Source organism: Chiloscyllium punctatum, chromosome 5 (genome assembly GCF_047496795.1).
Source record: "Chiloscyllium punctatum isolate Juve2018m chromosome 5, sChiPun1.3, whole genome shotgun sequence".
Lineage (NCBI taxonomy): Eukaryota > Metazoa > Chordata > Chondrichthyes > Orectolobiformes > Hemiscylliidae > Chiloscyllium > Chiloscyllium punctatum.
Genome location: NC_092743.1, coordinates 124,781,787 through 124,803,375, shown reverse-complemented (window position 1 = coordinate 124,803,375; position 21,589 = coordinate 124,781,787).

Below are 21,589 nucleotides of genomic sequence, written 5' to 3'. Positions count from 1 at the left end.
TTCAACATATCAAGTTCACACCAATCCTCTGAAGAGTATCCCACCCAGACCCACTGCATTGCCCTGCATTTCCCATGGTCAGTCCACTTAACCTGCATATCTTTGGACAATGGGCGGAAACAGGAGCACCTGGAGGAAACCCACTCAGACTGACATGGAGAGAATGTGTATACTGTACACAGACAGACAGTCACCCAAGGGTGGAACTGAATGCAGATCCCTGGCATTGTGAGGCATTAGTGCTAACCTCTGAGCCATCACACCACACCACACACAGCTTCCACTCAAATTATAATATTCACATTAAAGCATTATATCACTGTTTTATCTGGCAAAGGTGAATGTCAGTCAGCAAGTAGAGAACGCTATTGGCTGCTGAAGGGATAGCAGCTTATGATGTAACAAATTGCATGGCTGCAACATCAGCAAGAGAAATGACAGCAGTCCAGACAAGCATGTGAAGAGATAAGCCTTGGACACATAAGGGCTATACAGAACACAAGAGGCTGAAAAGTCTTACTTCGTGATAAGGAACAAGCAGCCTCAGGGACAGCATATACACATAAAACAATCTAAACTGGCATGTCACTGTGCAGGTAGGGGCATTAGCTTAATGCATGCTGGCAGCTAGGGGGTAAAAATAATCTCCAAACCAGCAAAACAAATTATTTCCCACATCTCCCAGCCTAATATTCAAACACATCCAAAATATCCACAGATAAAGCTGTATCCCTACAGTTTAATATGTTTTTCCCACCAAAACTGTTGGTCTCCCGGACTTATTGCTGCCTCAAACATTTTGGAACTTTTTTTTGCTGAAACTCTTGTTTCCTTTAGCTTTTAAATTGCCCTGCTTTTTCCACCTTAATTCTGCTTTGTGATGTTCCCATGAAGTGAGCTCAGTATAAAGTAATTCCTTGGCCATGGATTCACCAACTTGAAGTCATGCATCATGGCAGTATTGTTGATTGCAAGCTGTAGGCTTACTTTTAGTCTTATTCCTAGCCTTCACAGTCTCTTTGTTTTCTCACAGTTAGTTTAAAGTTCATTTTTGCCTCACTCAGCAGGGATTTTATACATTAATTGCCAAGCTCCAACATATTCACTTCTTAGCCAGAACTCTCACTAAAAATGCCCTCATAGCTCCTATCTTCCCAGTGGCATTTGTGTCTGGTCTGTAAATTGTTTCTAGATCACACTGCTTCTTTTGAGCTGCTTTCCTTGAGGTTTGAAGTGAAGTCTTTAGCCTGGAATGTTAATTCGTCTTGGTCAATCTTTACATGAGATTATCTGACTGCTTGTTTGCCCAAGTGCTTGCAGCTGCGAGTGTTTGAGTAGTTGCTAAAGTGGTAAAGTCTTCAAAGGTGAAAACTCACTGGTCTGCTGGAAACTTATACTCCTGGCTCTATTTTATTTCTTCGCTTTTGTGCCTGTAGTATTAAGCAATGGTGCCCACCATTGTGGTGTTTGTGGTATTTCTTAGCTCAGTTGGCTCATCAGCTCGTTTGCAATACAGAATGATGGTAAGAACATCGGTCTGTAGGGCGGCATGGTGGCTCAGTAGTTAGCATTGCTGCCTCACAGCTCCAGGGACCTGGGTTTGATTCCAGCCTCCAGCGACTGTCAGTGTGGAGATTGCACAATCTCCCCGTGTCTGCGTGGGTTTAATCTGGGTGCTCCGGTTTCCTCCCACAGTCCAAGAATGTGCAGGTCAGGTGAATTGGCCATACTAAATTGCCCATAGCGTGTTAGATGCATTAGTCAGAGGGAAATGGATAGGGGTGGGTGTGGATTGTTCGGCCAATTAGCCTGTTTTCACACTATTGGAAATCTAATTCCCACACCAGTTGATGTTATGCTGAAGGAATGACCTTTTCAAGCTCCCCCCACTCCCTCCACCCTCCAGGGTGTGATGACCCTCGGGTTCAACTGCCACCAGTGTTGTCTCTCTTTTTCTCTCTCTCTCTCTCCCTCATGAGAGAGTAGCCCTCTGGGACAATGGAAACTTAACTTTGACCTACAGGGTCCGTTTAGTATTGCATCGTAGAGTAAATCATAGCAAGAAAAATGCTTCTCTGAATGAGACATAGTTTAGTGCTTGGTACATGATACATTGACAATATGAGTATTGCTACAAAGCCTATAAGCAGATCTGTGAATATACATCTGCACTCTATCACATTCTAAGATACTATGCCTTATTTCCACTCAAGCTTACATGAGTGGAGTTTAATATATTCTGCAACCCTAACACTTTGAGAACCTTTACCAATATCTTTTAGCGAATGGAAGTCTGCTGTCCTTCCTTCACTGCCCAACACGAGACTCCAGTCCCACAGCAGTGTGGTTGATTCCTAAATGCCCTCTGAAATTACGTAAACAGCCATTCAGTAATATCAAAGCACTCCAAAGTCTAATCAAAGGACAGTTACTGAATGGGCTACCGGGCAATGACCCAGGCACTGAAAACGACAAGGACAAGCCCAGCCTTGTAAAATCTGCAAAGTCCTCCTCACCAACATCTGGGGGATTTACACCAGCATTGAGGATAATGTCTCACAGACTTCTCAAGCAGCAGCTGAACAGTCATGCTTACAGATCCCTACCCTTACAGACAATGATCCAGAGCCCCTCATCACTATTCCTGGGTGGTTGTCTCCTATTGAAAAGGCACCCTCATCAGATGCTAAGGGGTAGGAGGTTAAAAATTGATGCACCCATTTTATAGCACAACCTCAGGACAAACATAACCTCTCAAAGACACATTGAGATATCTAAGGGCCACAGCAAAAGACAGCATACATGTAGACACAGGGAAAAAAAAACCTCTGATGACTTTAAAGACAGGACAGAATGGCTGGTTAACTGTCACACAGTCACCAAATAGATCAACTGAGATTTTAAGCAGAAGCAGAAATTGCTGGACAGAAAGCAAAGATTTCAAGACCTGTGATCCTTCTTCAGAATGGCTCACTGGATTTAACTCTGACTTCTCCCCACAGATGCTGCCAGACCTGCTGAGATTCTCCAATAATTTCTGTTTTTGTTTCAGATCATCAGCATCCTGAACTCTCTGTTTTATTCAGATTAGATTTTATATTGTCAGAATGCCTGTGGTGACATTTAGGAGGCATGGGAAGACATTAATTTTACTTGAATCAAGAAGTGAGACCCAAGTTTGATTATCACAGAACATGGGTCAGGAATACCTGGGTCAGTTGATGTAAACATGGATACAATTCCAGACATGGGACAATACCATTCACTGAGTGATAATCAATAGTAAATTGAATTAAGATGTCCAGAGTTACAAATTTTTCTGACCTGCAAATGGGGTACAGTGGAGAGAATGTGATGATGTCAACAACAGTCAATAATGACAATAACAATTACAAAAACTATGTAAATAAGTAGAATTGAATCTAAAAAAATGTAAACCAATTAGAAATCTGTGGGAGATATGGTGTAGTAAGTCACAAATAAATTATCATGATATAGCTGATCACACAATGTGATATTGGTAAGAAAGAAAACATCAGTCAGAATGAGCATGTGGTGGAAGAGGGTTTAAATATTACACTATTTGATAACCTACGATTTACAGATTTAAATAAAGCAGTATTACAGTACATAAGGAATTGAACAGAGAAGGAAGTGAACAGGTAAGTAACAAGCAGCCTCAGATTTAGTGTTTGTGCATATATCCACGGTCTGAGATACTCCAGAGTAATATCAAAATGTGCTGGTAGCATATTGACATAATGTACAAGATAATGCAGGGATCCTGTATACTTTTCTGAGAGGGAGTCTGCTGGGAGTAAACATTGGATATTCTCAAATGCATTGTCACAATTTCCTGGCTGATCAACATGACTTTTGGAAAAAGGCTCAAGTTTTCAAATTGTGATTCTAGCACCTGAAGCATTGTGCCAGAGGTACAACTTTGGATTTTCTTTTCTACACGAGGAGGGGAATAAATTTTTGGGAGGCTTTACTGTGGGCGGAAAATAGCTTCACAACAGATTTTGCATGATAATTTCAGACAACAGAGATAGAGTATTTGAATGATGAACTTGTCATGGTGGAGTGGGAGGAAGTGGGGAATAACCATTAATTTATAGTCAAAGGAATGAAGCGTATGTATGGAGCATATAGCTGTATGTATGGAGCATATAGCTGTGAAAGTATGCAGATAAAACAATGTGAGACAAGAGAGTGAACACACCTGCATCAAGAATCCATTGATGTTTACTGCAAACTAAATGTGATGGATATGCTGGATTTGCTATAGGGAAGGATGCAAACTTTCATAGTTTTGGATTAATTGAAGTTTGTGACGGATGGAAGAAAATAAGCTAAATTGGAGAATTCTATATTTTTTGAGTTGTGGAAGGTGTGGGTAAATGTGAAAGAGCCAAACAAGAGTCATAAATAGGCAAGCTCAGAAATAGAAGAAAAAAACCCTACCAAATGCCAAACAAGGGATGCATGCATCAGTTTAATATTAAACACAACAATGATTTCAGCCCAACTGTTGTTTCTTAAAAAATATTCATTAGAATGATACAGTCATATCTGGAATGTGTGGGTGTTGTTGAAAGATAAACATAATGATTTCAATTGTTAATATTCTGCTTGAGCCAACTGTCATGTCGTACAATAATGGCTTTTAATTAGGTGCAGTGGCAGAGAGCTAAAATTGTGTAGCTTCAATGTACATTTGGAACCCAACTTGATGCTAGCAGAAGCTGTCATTCAGGGTAGCAGACACATTGAGAACAAGTGTACAGAGTTTGAAGACAAACCTGTTGATGAGATGCATGGACTGATATTTCTATTTGAAATGCCTACAAAACAATCAGGTGCCAGGTATTTGGGATAGGAAGAAGACAGAACATAAGGAATAAAAGCAGGAGTGGGTCATACTGCTTGTCAAGCCTACTCAGTCATTCATTAAGATTCTGGTTTATTGGTTCTTGCTTTCCTTGTTTAACTCATTTCAATTGGCTCACCTCCAGCTGAAAAACCTGTCTAACCCAGTCTTGAATACATTCATTGATTAAGCATCCATTGCACTCACTGGTGGTGACGTCCTAGCTTTAGTATCCCATAGAGAATAAATTCCGCCTCCTATCCTTTGATGAGCAACCCATTATTCTGAAACTGTGCTCCCTGGTTTCGGATATGTCCACTGGGGAGAATTCCTCAGCATCGACTCTGTCAAGCTCCCTCTCGAATGTTAGTGTTTCAGAAATAATGCATCTCATTTTTCTAAACTTTCTTTACTAAACAACCAGAGTAGTTAAAGCTAAAGAGTAAAAGGGGATAGAGATCTATTAATCAGAATTGGCTCAGAATTTCTGGGGATTATCCAAAGGAACGGATTATGCATTGGAAACATGGGCCATGAGCAGAAGATGAAGAGAAGGATTTGGAAACAGAATAAATTGACGCAGAAAATTGAAGAAGCTGAAGTCTTGAGACAATATGTATCTGAATGAAGCAGGAGCAACCAGTCATTGGCACATTTATAGTTGATTTGCATGAAGAATGTTTTGATGGCTGCTATCACTGCTTTTATGTTATTACATTGAATTTGAGTAGGGCAACAGAATTACAACTTGCCGGAAGTGCATAAGTCTATCTCCATGTCAATTGTGTTTCTTTCATCTTATTTCCTGCTGTCTTTGGGATTTGTTTCATGTTTCATTTTCAGCTATGCTTCGATGCACATGTTACCTTATCCTATCACTGTGAGATAAGAGTGTGTTGAGCAACTGAAGCTAGAGCCCAATTACAAGCAGCATTGTCTTGGCAAAAATACAATTTAGGAGGCGGTATGGTGGCACAGTGGTTAGCACTGCTGCCTCACAGTGCCAGAGACCCGGGTTCAATTCCCGATTCAGGCGACTGACTGTGTGGAGTTTGCACGTTCTCCCCATGTCTGCGTGGGTTTCCTCCGGGTGCTCCGGTTTCCTCCCACAGTCCAAATATGTGCAGGTCAGGTGAATTGGCCATGCTAAAATTGCCTGTAGTGCTAGGTAAAAGGGGTAAATGTAGGGGTATGGGTGGGTTGCGCTTCAGCGCGTCGGTGTGGACTTGTTGGGCCGAAGGGCCTGTTTCCACACTGTAAGTAATCTAATCTAAACAATGGACCAATGAGGAACAGACAATAGTAAAAAGACATATGTAAAAAGTTTGGTTCCAAAGAATAAGCTGCAGTAAAATAGAAAAGGATCCAAAAGGCAATGGTTCTGCTTAAAACAAAATCCCAATAACAAATATTTGCTGATTAAATGTCAAAGCCATGAGAAATGTATTGCAGAAATCAATAAAACTGGACAGGTTAATGATGGAGCATCACAACTGATCAATGAAATAAAAGGACTCCAAATCAAAGTTGGAAAGAAACTTGCTGGAGGGATTAAAAAAAATGGAGTTCATTAAAGAGAAAGACATCAATTACAATATCAAAAAAAGGTGGATGGATTGATATGCATTATAGCAAGAGCATCCATTAAAGGTGATGGTGAAATTTTCCATGTAAAAGCCAAGAAAAGCATATCTATTAGACAGATGCAGTGGGATAAGTAGCCTGTTTCTGTGTTGTGCAATTCTGTATTTCTATGACAATAAATGTAAATGATTAGTGTCTGTTGAAAGTTAGGACTTTATATTGTGTCACGGGTGGTGTTTCTGGCAAAGCTACACTTATTGTCCATCCCTCATTGCCCTTGAAAAGCTGGTGAGACACTTTTTTGCATCACTGCAGTGCATGTAGTTTCACAAGTGGTCCAGCGCTGCCGTGGTGCTGTCAGGCCTGAAGTTCTAGATTCTGAATTGGCAATAAAGAGTGAATGGCTATACAGTTTCAAGTGAATATGTTATGTGATCCTGGGGAATAACTTGGTGGTGATGGCACCATGCATCTGCTGGTCTTACTCTTCTTGGTCGTAGAGGTCATAGATTTGGAAGGAGTTGCTGAAATGCATCTTGCAGCAGAACAATGGATTCATGATGCAGGGTTTATGCCCAAAACATCAATTCTCTTGATCCTCGGATGTTGCCTGACCAGCTGTGTTTTTCCAGCACCACACTCTTTGACTCTGATCTCCAGCATCTGCAGTCCTCACTTTTCCCATAGATTTTTGTTGAGCAAGGGATCATAGAAACATAGATATATAGCAAATGTATAAGATCAGGATCAAAAATTGTCAACAGGGTAGGTGGAACTGTGGAAGTCAAATTGCAAATAGATCATCCAGATCATGTTGCTTGGGCTAGAAACAACCCCTGATGGGCCTGTTCATACAAACACAGACCTACCAAACTCTCCCTCTTGTTTCTCCGAATTCTCTTCGGTCTCCTCTTGTTCATCCAATACATTCATCATAGTGTTGAATTCTAATTGATCTGTATTTGATCATGCTAGACCGTTTACTGATCTGTGGAATTGTGATAAATTGTTTAAGTTATGAGTGGGAATGGGGAGGCAAGTGATTGATTGCACACACATAGAAAAGATTCTTGAATGCAATGCAAGCTCGGTGGGGTGGTGGAGGGGCAACTTCTAATGATGTCTCCTATGTTCATATGATCATCTAGTGTTTTTACTGTATCAAGACTTCCTAAATTCACCCAAAGCTCGGAGAACTCCTGGGTGGAAGTTGGGGTGCATTATTTTAAGACATTGGCCCAGCATAATTTTTTTTTTGGCTTGTTAAGCAGAAAAGATAAGAATCTGTGCAATGCTCCATAAGCTTGACTTCATTCTGACTTTGTATTACTGATTCTCTCATAAAAGTCACCAGTCTAGCAGGGGAAGATGGAAGAGCACTAGCAAAGAGCAGAATTAAAGATGTCAAACAAGGCTACATGACACTTCGATTCTACATCCCTTTAATATGCAACAAAGTACCTCAGCATGTTGAATGTTTTATATTCTCGTCACCGTTGTGTATGCACTTGCCAATTTGTTATATATCTTATTTACCTGAGTTATCTTACACCAGTGCACTGATAACTTGAGCTCTAAATCCAGATAGTGTACTAACAGAACTTCTGGCATCTTAGAACTTAGAGGTTTCAACACACGTGGCATTTTTAGAGAGGCCTGGATATTTTCGAGAATCTTATCTCTGTATGCAGAATAAATCACTTGCCTCCCCATCCCCACTCACAGCTTAAACAATTGATCACAATTCCACAGATTAGTGAATGGTCTAGCATGACCAAATACAGATCAATTACTATTCAACACTATGCTGAATGTATTGGATGAACAAGAGGAAACAGAGGAGAATTAGGGGAGGGCAGAAACAAGAGGGAAAGTCTGATAGGTCTGTGTTTGTATGAACCATCAGGGGTTGTTTCTAGCCCTGGCAACATGAACATTTCAACATAACTGAGGCTTATAATGTGAAGAATGTTCATTTAATCATGGTCATCATTCATCATGGCTTTTTGCAGGAATTAGATCTGCAACAGGACAGCACATCATTTCCAGGAGCAGTAAAGATAAAAATGTGTACTAAAATTTTATTTTGCAGAGTTAGTTGAAATATTGGCAGATGACCTTTCATGGATCAGCCCATTTATAACTTTCTCAACAAGTCTGTGATTCAAGTATATTGATCCTTAGGATACAGAGGCAGATGGAGTTCCATGGAAAGTATGGCATTCTATGTTTACATGGCATGGTCCACTGAAATTATTCCATTCATAAGCAGAAAAGGATAGCAATCCTTAAACATGATTGGTCACATTTCATTGGCAAAAGATCTAGAAGTGAATATTTGGGGAAAGGTTCAATTCAAGTCCCAGCAAAAAATTAGCAGTTGTGACTTGTCTGCCGATTATTCACCTTGTCCAATTCTCTTTTCTTTACTCTGATATATTTATAGAAAGGAACTTTCCCAAAAAGTGGTTATAAGATTTCAGAAACAACATATGCCAGGTGTAAATTGTTTTTGGTTTTCTGACCACAAACAAAAGGAAGGAAAAAAGACAAAATTGAAGGACGTGAGGCTGATGAGCATCAAAGAAAATAAAGGTCGTGGATAAATAAAGGATAAGGAAAATAAAGAATGAATATAAGGAAAGAATCTCCAAAAATGATTCTTTTATCAGTAAAAAAGGGAATTGTCAATTGTGTAGTGGGGCCCTGAGAGGAGAAGAGTATGAGTTAATAGAGGATAAGCATAAATTTCCAGAAGATACCAAGAATGTACTTCATTTCAGAACCTTTTGTTGTTCAGAGATTGTTGTACAAAGAGACAATTTGCCGGGAACATAGGAGGTTCAGGAATGACCTTATAGAGGTTTATAAAATCATGAGGGTTACAGATAAGGTGAAGAGCCGGTGTCTTTTCCCTAGGGTGTGGGATTTCAAGACTATTTAAGGTGAAAAGAGAAAGATTCAAAAAAGATATGAAGGGCAACTTTTCACATATAGAGTGGTTCATGTGTGGAATGAATTTCCAGAGGAATTGGTGAATATAAGTAAATTTCCAACATTTACAAGACATTTGGATAAGTATATGAATTAGAATCATTTGGAAAGGTATGGGCCTCGTGCAGGCAGGTAGGTCTGAGTTTAGTTTGGGATTATGGTTGGCAAGGACTGGTTGGACTGTAGGGTCTGTTTCTGTGCTATATGACTTTATGCTTCTGACACAGGGGGAGGGATTTAAGAGTCAGTCAATCAGGCAGATTAAGTGCACAAGTTTGCATGAATCACAAACTTCCTCATATTCTGGGATTCAGCATCAATTTCAAGGGATTTAACAAACTATGTAAATACAAACCAGGTCTCCTTGTCTGGGAAAAAAATTCCCCATGCTTTCTAATGAATAGCTGGTCTAGACTGAGGGGATAAAGATATATGAATAAACATAAGATAATTAGAAGTAAATGCAAGAGAAACTTCAGTGTGAGATTTATAAAATGTCATAGAATGCATGACTGCAGTTAAGAATTGAAGTTGAAACAATGATGACATTCAAGATTAGCGTCTGAAGAAATTGAAGGTAAAAGGAATAAAGCAACATAGAATCATGGAACTGGGGCTTTTGCTTTTGAAGAGGATGACAGTAACATTAACAGAATCAAATTACGCAATTCGACATACTGAGGAACAAGCAGGAATAGAGAGTGTGATAAACACTAGTCATAGTGATGTGGTCACACCACAGGTTCAGTCAGATAAATGGGTGATTGTCAGGAGAGGTGGGCTGGCAGTGCAGGAGTCTCCTATGGCTATTCCACTCTCCAGCAGATATACCATTTTGGACACTGTTGAGGGAGACAACGTCTCAGTGGAGGACAGCAGCGACAGCCAGGTCTCTGGCACCACGAGTGGCTCTGCTGTAGAGCAAGGTCAGATAAAATCTAAGCTAGCGATAATAGGAGAAAACTCACCAACCATGGGCACAAACAGGCACTTCTGGGGTCAAAATGGAGACTCTGGGATGGTGTGCTGCCTTTCTGGTGCCAGGGTCAAGGATGTATCTGAGTGGTTGCATGAAACCCTTAATGGGGGAGAGTGCGCAGCCAGAGAATGTTGTAAATATTGGTAACAACAACATAGGTGGGAAAAGGAATGAGGTCCCGACAAGTGATTATGGGGAGTTAGGTAGAAGGTTAAAATGCAGGACTTCAAGGGTTGTGATTTCTGGCGCCACGTGATGGCGAGAGTAGGAATAACAGATGAATGTGTGGCTTGAGAGCTAGTGCAGAGGGCAGTGTTTCAGATTCTTGGTTCATTGGGATCTCTTCTGGAGCAGAGTTGACCTGGACAAGAGGAACCGATTGCACATGAACTGGAGGAGAAGCGATATTCTGGTCGGGAGATTTGCTAGAGTCCCACTCAGAAGGGTTTAAAATATTCTGGCAGGAGGATGGCTTCCAAAGCAGTAGGAGAACAAAACAGAAGGTTGAGCACAGTGCAGAAATTAATGAGAGCAAGTTAAATAGTAAAGGCAGTGTTGGTAATCCCAGTACTAGACAGGGCAGGCACAAGCACATCAGGAAGCAAGCAAAGTCTAGGTTAAACTGTATTTATTTCAATACAAGAGGTCTGACAGGTAAGGCAAATGAACTCAGGGCATGGGTGTGCACATGGGACTGAGATATTATAGCTGTTACAGAAACATGGCTGAGAGAGGGACAGGACTGGCAGCTCAATGATTCAGGGTACAGGTACTATAGGGAGAATAGAAGGAGGGGCAAGAGAGGAGGGGGATTTGCACTTTTGATTAGGGAGAACATCATGGCAGTAGTGAGAGAAGAGATTATTCAGGGTTCATTCACTGCGTCTATGTAGGTAGAACTCAGAAATCAAAAGGGGGAGATGACTTTGATAGCATAGTACAATAGCTTCCCACCCCCCTCCCCCCTCCCCCCACCCCCCCAACCCCCACCACCTCCCACACGATGGTTGCATTCTTGTGTTACAGAAAAATAGTGCATTTGAAACAGTGTTTCAAGTATTAGTGCTATAATTGCATTACAGCCATCATCATAAACTGTACCAATATATGCAGTATCCCATAAACACACCCTTGGCAAAGGCAATTCAGCAACACAGGTATTATTCTCACATGCTGTCTCTCTCCAGTCCAGTAGAAAGAAACACTGAAAGAAGCAATCTGCACCTTCTGATTTTTAAAAGGAAGCTTCTCTGTCCAGGACTTCACTCTACCAGCAGATAACTCAAACTTTCAATCCTAGCAGCTGGCAAAAACACCAACTAATTGTAAGAAAAAACTAAAATCCTTTGGGTCTGTATGAGACTGGCCCTGCCCACTCATGGTTCTTTTGTCTTATTTTTTTAAAAATCCCAGGGAGAACACAAACCAGTTTACCAACTGCCTGTCTGAAAGAGACATTTTGGCATTACTGTCATAACATCCCTCTGCAAGAGAAACAGAATAGGACACAACTCTTTAAAGCACAATATCATCCCACTCTTCAAGAGCATTGTTTGTGTATAAGCAATGGTTCTGCTGTCTGAAAGCTAAGGAGCAGCTTTGCACTTTGTTATGGACCAGACCAAACCTCCCTCAAAAGAAAAATAGACATCAACTTTTTTTTTATTTTTAAAGGTGTGTGTAAGGCATCGTGTTCCGGATGCAATTTAATTGGTCAAGCTAAAAGGCTTGAAGTAAAACACACTTTATTGTCACACTATTTTTTAAATACAAATGAAAGAAAAATGAATTGGAATAATTTAATGCTATTGGAAAGCTTAACAGAATAATAGATTATTTAATTATTAAACAACTGTTCCAATACAGTATAATACTACAAATACACCCTTAGCAAAGGCGGATTCAGTAAAATAGATTGTCCAACGTGTAATTCTAGTAGCAGGAAGAGAACCCCAGCATTTTGCTGTAACAGAGAGGAATATCAGTTTCCACACCCAGCTTCAAGACCCCAGCAATTGCAGAAAGCTAAAACTAAATTCCTGGTTCTGTGGGATCTTGACTCCAATGCTTCTTGCTGCTTCTATTGGTGTAATTTTTTTAAAATCCCAAGGTCTCACAAGCTGTTTACTTTATAGGCTTCAAGCAGACCACTTGACTCCAAGTTTACAATACTTGCCTTCAAATGAAACTTGACATAACAAATCTCTTTTAAAGGCACATCTTGTAACAACTTCATAAAACTGTAAGATCATAAGAAATTGGAACAGGCCCTGTCATTTACTAGGATATTGGTTGATCCACCATTCCTCACCTCCACTTTTTCTACCCTTTTCCCACAACCCTTGATTTTCCTATTGATCAAGCATCTATCTTTAAGGGCAGCACAGTGGCTCAATGGTTGTCACTACTGCCTCATAGCACCAGGGACCCAGGTTCAATTCCATCCTCGGGTGACTGTCTGTGTGCAGTTTGCACATTCTCCCAGTGCCTGTGCGGGTTTCCTCTGGATACTCTGATTTCCTCCCACAGTCCAAAGATGTGCAGGTTAGAAGAATCAACCATGCTAAATTGCCCAGAGTGTACATTCGGTGCATGAGTTAGGGATGAATGTAGAATAATAGGGTAGGGGATTGGGTCTGGGTTGGTTACTCTTCAGAGGGTCAGGGTGGACTTGTTGGACAAATGGCCTGTTTCCACATTGTAGGGATTCTATGATTAGAATCTATCCATCTCAAACTTAAATATAAACAAGGACTCTACCCCTGCACGTCTCTGTGGCATGGAGTTCCAAAGATTCACAGCTCTCTGAGAGAATAATTCACCTCATCTCAGTACTAAATTAAACCCCTTTACTTTGAGACTATGTCCTCTGGTCGTATACTCTCCCATGAGGGGAAACATCCTCTCAGCACTTACTCTGTCAAAAACCTTAAGAATCCTATATATTTCAGTGAGATCACCTCTCATTCTTCTAAACTACAGTGAGTAGAGTCCCAATCTATTTAATCTTTGTCTATAAGGCAATCCGTCCATACCAGGAAACATCCTAATGAACCCTTCCTAGTGAACTACCTCCAATGTAATGATGTATTTCCTGAAATAAGGGGAATAAAACTGCTTCAGTCCTAAGTGTGGTATCAAATTGTGCTAATATACATATGTGCTACATGTTGAGTAGATTTGCAACTGTGAGGGATCAACCTTGTCATCACCTGTGAAGCAACTAGTGCTAAGGAAAGACAAGGAAGACCAGAGCAGTATTGACCATCTAAAGTTTTTCTGAAGTGTAATAAGTCACATCCTAGCAGTTTTACTATTTACTTTATATCTAATCTCCTGAAGGAGCTTGGGTAAGTTTCTGAAAACACATGCTGTTGTTTCTTATTAAGTTATTCAAATATATGCATTCTATCTAGCTCCACAGAACAGTTTTCCTTACTTTACCTGTGATTGATATTACATTAAAGGTTTGCTGGTTTGGAATTACTTCTAATAAAGGCATCGGTTTAGCATGTTTCCATTCTTGCAGTACATTTTCATGTTTATAATGTTCACAAACACCACGCAAACTCCATTCATCGCCTACTTTTTGTTTAGGATAAGTACCATTTTTTTTCTGGAGATCTGTTAACTTTAATCTTTTTGCCCTGTATCATGTTAATTTCAAAAAATTTTCAGCATGTTGCAACAGAGCACAGTAAATTAGTATTACTTTAATGAACATAAAAATATTCACTAAATATATTAACATGTTATTTTTTAATTTCAACATTAGTTTTAATATTTAGAATTGCAATGCTTTGACTATTTTAATATTTCTGATTCCGATAACTTTTATTATTGTGTTACTTTTATCTTCAGATAAATACCTTTTGCACACCTTTAGGTTTCTACTCAAACCAAAGTTTTCCACTGTATTTTTCTCTGTGGGTTACCTGTATATCATATATTTTTTAGTTCCAATGGAGTCAATAAGTTTTCCTTTAAAAATAATATCTCCTTGTACTAATCTTTATTTTAATGGTTTAATGGCTTCAATAACAATAACCAAAGATATTTAATGCAAACATGTTAATCAAAAGCCACTAAAAGTAGCATTCAGAAGCATTTCATTTGTCAGGTTAAATGCAAGGTACTTCATTAGGCTTCATATATTCTAGGGTAGATGTTCCATGTAAAGTTTATATTCACCAACCAACAAGCAACTGATGATTGTAAGGTAAGTGGGCAAGTATTTAAAAGGTTCCAGCTTCAAGTTTAATTCTAGTCCATTGGTATGATAGCCCAGGGGCAGGAAGGATTCTTGTTTCTTTTATTTAAATTGGATTCCAAAAGATCAATTGAGGACTTGCTTTAAAACTCACGATTGCCACTCATGTTTTCTGAGATTAGGAAAGCTAATGACTTCTTGTAAATCAGTGGGAACAGGAGTTTTCACCCCACTCCCAGCTCCTATATCTAATCTCAGTCTTTTCACTCTCCAACTGCAACCACTCTATTCACCTCAACTGTGATCACAGGGCTATCAAAGAAACAGACCATGTCCAAAGGTGTTACCATTGATCAAAAACTGAATGAGAAAGCCATTTCATTCTGTGATTGCAGAAACTGGTCAGAGGTTAAGAATTATGTGGTTTGTAACTCACCTCCTGTTTCACCAATTCCTGTCCAGCATCTACAAGCACAAGTCAGGAGTGTGATTGAATACTCTCCATTTACCTGGATGACAACAGCTCCAACAACACTCAAGAAGATTAACACCATCCAGGACAAAGCAACCCACTTGATTAGTTCGCCATCCAGCACCTTATTCACTCCCTCCTCCACTGACGCATGGTGGCATTAGTGTGTATCGTGCACAAGATGCACTACAATAGTTCGCCAAGGCTTCTTCAAAGGCAATTTCTAAACCTGTGACCTCTACAAACTAGAAGGACAAGAGTAATAACAACATGGTAACAACATTACCTGCAAGCTCCCTTTCAAGCCTTACACCATCCTGACATGGAAATTTATTACTGTCGCTTCAATGTTGCTGGATCAATTTCTAGGAACTTCCCTCATACAGCTCTGTGGATGTACCTGTGCCAGACAAACATCAACAATTCAATAAACAGTTCACCGCTAACTTTCCATGAGTATGAGGGATGTACAAACAAGGCTGGCCTTGCCATGGGTTTCAGGGATATGCAAACATGCTGGCCTTGCTAGATATGCTCATATCCTGGGAAATAACTTTGAAAAAGGCTTTGACCGTAGTCATTGGCATAAGATTCTGGCAAAATATTTAGCCTTGGAATTCTCACAGACTGGATATTTACTGAATATTGTCAACTTTTGCACATCCTATAATATAAGGCAAATTGACCAATCATTTGATAATAGATCAGCAGAATTAAAGTAAAACTTGCATATTACACCATATTAGCATTGAAAGAGGTCAAGGAGTCAGAAATAAGTCCCGGTCTTTAGTTGGGGAGAAAAGAAAAGGTGGTGAAAATACGTTCTGAAAATGTTTATGTTTGTCAAGGCAATTGTTTATTTCCTTAATTTCTCATCCCATAATATTCTGTAAGTGTAATTACCTTGCCCTTAATTCACGTTGATGACATCTGTTACCTTCTGGCTGAAAGCAATTGCTCAAAACAAAGCAGCAGCAGCAAAACAATTTCTCTTCATTTCAAAATTTTGGCATTTGTTTTGTTTTCCCTCTACAGAATAAGCATTCAGAAATCATAGAGAACATACTTATTGATGAGCTGGCAGTAAAAACTGAAAATTGTCGGTTTCCTTTGCTGTCAATCAAATCATGAATGATTCAGTTGTGCTAAACATACAGAATAACAAATAGCTCAGAACACAGTGATTTGCAAATGTTTTATCTTTTTGCTCGAGATCAAAAAATACTGGACAAATGAATGCTGTATGCAGCTGAAAAATGACTACTCTGTTCTGAAGAAAGCTGATATAAAATAACAATGTGAAGGTTATTGATTTGCTTAAACAGTTTTGCAGTTCTATAAACAAATTAAACAGCAGGATGATCATAAAATAGAACATACAGATTTATAATGGTAAGCAATAAAATTGATGTCAATAAACTTTTGTTAACGCTAAAAGAGATTAAATGTGTGCGGTAGTAATGCCAATATAATATCTAATAGTGCTACATATAGTTTTAGCTTCTGAGGATAAAGAAAACTATTTCAAGTTAATTGATATCATCAAATAAGAAATTGGGCAAGTCATTTATCCTTAACTAACATTATTGGGTGCGAAATTAAGGAAATCAAAATAATTGCTTTGACAAGTGCAAACATTTTCAAAGAATATATTCCTCCACCTTTCTCTTCACACCTACTAAGGATGTTGACTGGTGTATACTTCCACAGTTTTGAGCAGACATCAATGCATATGTTATTTTTCAAGTGTAAATGTTGGTAGTGAACACAGAAAATTAGTCATCCTCAAGATTTACTAGAGTCTGATTGAAAATGTGAATCATGGGAAACTGACATAAATATAGAGTGTTCACCATATTCTAGGATAAGATAGAGTCAATCATAGGGGAATGGAGTCATGGAGTCAGAGTCATACAGTATTGAAACAGACCCTTCTGTCCAATTAGTCCATACTGACCATGTTCCCAAAGTAAATTAGTCCCATTATATTTGGCTCATCTCCTTCCAAGCCTTTCCTATTTATGTACTTATCCAAATGTCTTTAAAATGTCATAACTGTAGCTGCATTTACCACTACTCTGACAATTAATTCCAAACACTGACCAGTCTGTGCAAGAGGGTTGCCCCTCATGTCATTTTTAAAACTGATACTGAATACGGTGCCACATCGCTTAATATGGTGACAAAAATATATTAAGCTCAGTTGAAAATTAGCAAATGATTGAGTATCAACTCTCAGTTGTTGATGCCTGTTGGGAGAAGGTTGCAAGGTTGGGAAGGGCATGCAAGATCACAGGGAAAGGCAATAGGGGGGACAATGGAGGACAATGTTCCTGTTCAGAGGCTAATTGAAGACTTGGATGTGGCCTGCTGCTTAGACACATTGTGACCTGTGAAGTCCGCACCCAGCTTCTCAGTTTGCCTACCTCCCAAGTGGCATTCAAAAGTTCCCTGTCTGCTAACCTGAGGCCCTAAAGAATCCAAATCACTTGTTAGGCTCCCGTTCTTGTTACTGCTCCAGATCAGCTATGGTATTATCAAAAGAGGAGACTTGACTAAAGACACAGAGGTTCCTGAGTGGTCTCTGTAGGGTGAATATGGAAAGGGAGTTCCTCTTGTGGAACTAAAATGAGTAGTCAATGTTTGCCCATTTCAGACAGAGATTCAGAGAAAACTTCTTTCTCGGAGAGGAATGTGAGTCTTTGGAATTCTCTTCCTCAAAAGGCAGTGGAAGCAGAGACACTGAATCTCTCCAAGGAAGAGCAAAATCTATTCTTGAGAAGCAAGCAGTGAAATGCATCAAATAAGCGTGAGAATGTGAAGTAAAAGGATATCCAGAGAGTTAAAGGACATAATGAATCTAACAAGAGCTAAGGAACAAAGAAAATTTCAATTGTTCATGTAATCCATAGACCATTTACAAGAAGGAAAGAAGTAGCCGAGCATATATGAGAAATAAATTATAGGTTGATGCCAAATTCACTCGGGTAGTTATACGGAGGAGTTAGTTAGCCAAATACTAGACTGGGATAATGGCAGTTAAGGATGAATGTTCTTACATTGTGTTATTGATTATAGCAGGTGTCCAATCCAACAAGACACACTGTTAGACTTCATTTCTGGGCATGAGGTGGGCCAAGAAGACCAAGTATCAGTGAAGTAGCATTTAGGAGACAGTGATCATAGAGTCATAGAGATGTACAGCGCTGAAAGAGACCCTTCAGTCAAACTTGTTCATGCTGACCAGGTATCTTAAATTAATCTTGTCCCATTTGCCAACATTTGGCCCATATCCCTCTAAACCTGCCTATTTATATACCCATCCAAATATCTTTTAAATGTTGAAATTGTACTAGCCTGCACCAATTCCTCTGGAAGCTCATTCCATCACCTACCACCCTTTGTGTAAAGAAGTTGCAATTTAGGTCCCTTTTAAATCTTCCCCTCTCACCCTACACCTATGACATAGTTCTGGATTCCCCCACCCCAGGGAAAAGACCTTGTCTATCTACCCTACCCATGCCCTTCATGATTTTATAAATATCTATCAGGTCATCCCGCAGCCTCTGACACTCCATGGAAAACAGCCCCAGCCTATTCAGCCTCTCACTATAACTCAAATCTTCCAACCCTGGTAGCATTCTTGTAAATCTTTTCTGAACCCTTTCAAGTTTCACAACATCCAGCCGATAGGAAGGAGACCAGAATTGCACACGATATTCCAAAAGTGGTCTAACTAATGTCCTGTACAGTGCAACATGACCTCTCATCTCCTACACTCAATGCTTTGACTAATAAAGGAAAACATAATAAACACCTTCTTCACTATCCTATCTACCTGAGACTCCACTTTCAAGGACTCTTTGTTCAGCAACTCTTCTCAGAATCTTACCATTAATGTAGAAGTCCTGCCCTGATTTGCCTTTCCAAAATGCAGTACCTCATATTTATCTAAATTAAACACCCTCTGCCACTCCCCAGCCCACTAACTCATTTGATCAAATCCCGTTGATCTCTGAGGTAATCTTATTCTCTGTCCACTACACCTCCAATTTTTGTGTTATCTGCAAACTTATGAAATATACCTCCTTTCACTTATCATAAAGCTGAGGATATTGGTGGAAAACAACGATGAACAATCTAGAGTAAGAATAATTAATGAGTGGAGAGCTGACTTCAATGGGGTAAGGACTGAACTGAGCTAGATAAAGGTCACCAAAGGATTGCAGAAAGAAAAACAGTAATTGAACAATGGGATACCTTCGGAGTAGAGATGGATTGGGCACAATTATGGTGTGTTCACTCAAACTGGCAAGGTAAGGCAAAGAAATTTATAGCTCCTTTGATGACAAAAGAGATGTAACATATTAAAGAAGATAGAGTATTTTTTATGAAAGACGTCTAGCAGAAAATACAACTGAGAACAAGGCTGAATACAGAAGTGAGGTGAAAAAGCAAATAAGCAAAGAGAGATTATGAAAAATAATGGCATCTAATATAGGGAAAAATCTCAAAATCTTCTAAATAGGAAAAGGTTTGTAAAAAGATGAGTCGGACTGATGGAGGCCAAGAAATGAGTTTACGCATTGAGTCAATAACCATAACTGAGGAATTAAGTGAATATTTTGCATTTGTGTTTACCTACTAAGCAGTTGCTGCTCAGACCACATTGACAGAAGAGGAAGCACAATCACTACGAGTGCCAAAATTGATATTGAAGAATTAGTGGGTAAGCTGTTGGTGCATAAACGTCATCCATGGGGACTGTATGAAATGCATCCAATGAACTGAGAATGAAAATTGCAGGGTACTGATCATGATCTTTTGATCTTTGAATGTTCCTCAAGGTGCTGCAGCCTGGAGATTTTCAATCATTCTGCCCCTTGTTGAAAAAGATTAGGAAGATAAGGCCAGCAATTACAAAACAATCAGTGTAACTTTGTGGGCCAGGACACTTCAAACATGGATTTTTCAAGAGAGGATTGACAGTTTCTTTGGAAAATATGAGGTAAATTGGAAGAGTCAGTATAGATTTGTTAATGGAAAATAATATCTAATTGGCTGGAGAAGGTCAATGAGGGAAACTTTGTTGATGTGACAAGTGTTCAACACAGTGCCATGGAACAGACTTGGGTGGATAATTATAGATCACAAAACAAAAGGGATTGAAGCAACATAGATACAATTTAACTGAGAGAAGTGAAATAAAGATTTATGTTTAATAGCTATTTTTTGGGCTACAGAAACATTTGTAGAGAGGTTCCTCAGAGGTTAGTATTGGGATCTTTTCTCTGACAATTAAATGATCTAGGTCTTGAGGCACAGAGGGGAAAAGTGTGGTGCTGGAAAAGCGCAGCGGGCCAGGCAGCATCCGAGGAGCAGGAGAATTGACGTTTCAGGGCATAAGCCCTTCTTCAGGAATGAGACTGGTGTGCCAAGCAGGCTGAGATAAAAGGTGGGGGGGGGAGGGCGGAATTTGGGGGAGGGTGCTGAGAGGGGGTGGGGGCGGAGAGGTAGGAGATGACCTGGGGGGTGCAGTGGGATCACTGAGATCCTTGCAGAGGGAGGAGGACAGCTTCTTCAAGGTAGGCATCCTTGCAAGAGGATTCACAGTAGTTTAAGATCAACTAGGAGAAAGTGAGGACTGCAGATGCTGGAGACTAGAGTTGAAAAGTGTAATGCTGGAAAAGCGCAGCAAGCCAGGCAGCATCCGAAGAGCAGGAGAATCGATGTTTCGGGCATAAGCCCTTTTTCACAGAGGACAATTTCAGTGTTTGAGGATTTTACGAAACTTGGCAGAATTTAAGCTGCGAGGAGGAAACTGCAGAACTTCTAAAGGCTATTGACAATTTAATGGAGTAGGCAAAGAGATAATGTAAGATTTCAATGTAGAGGAGTTTTATTTTGGTACAAAGAAAATGGAGAGATATTAATTAAGGATACAGTATTCTTGGCTTTATTAACAGAGTACAAGAGCAGAGACAGCATACTGAATTTACATAAACTGGATTAGTGGTGCTGGAAAGCACAGCAGTTCAGGCAGCATCCAACAAGCAGCGAAATCGACGTTTCGGGCAAAAGCCCTTCATGAAGGGCTTTTGCCCGAAACGTCGATTTCGCTGCTTGTTGGATGCTGCCTGAACTGCTGTGCTTTCCAGCACCACTAAGCCAGTATTTGGTTTTCAGCATCTGCAGTTATTGTTTTTACCTTGAACTTACATAAGACACTAGTTAGACCTCACCTGAAGTATTGTGTGCAGTTCAATGCATCATATTTTAGAATACAGTGTTCTGCTTATAAAAGAATTAAAAACCAAAGTGTATATTTCAAGTATTTTCCAAAATAACCAAATGTGAGATGAGAAAAATTTTTGCCATGCAGTGAGTAATTACCATTTGGAATTTATCAGTGTAGGCAGGTTCAGTCAAAGCACTTAATAAGGTATAAGATAATTGTTTCCAATTAAAAATGCACAG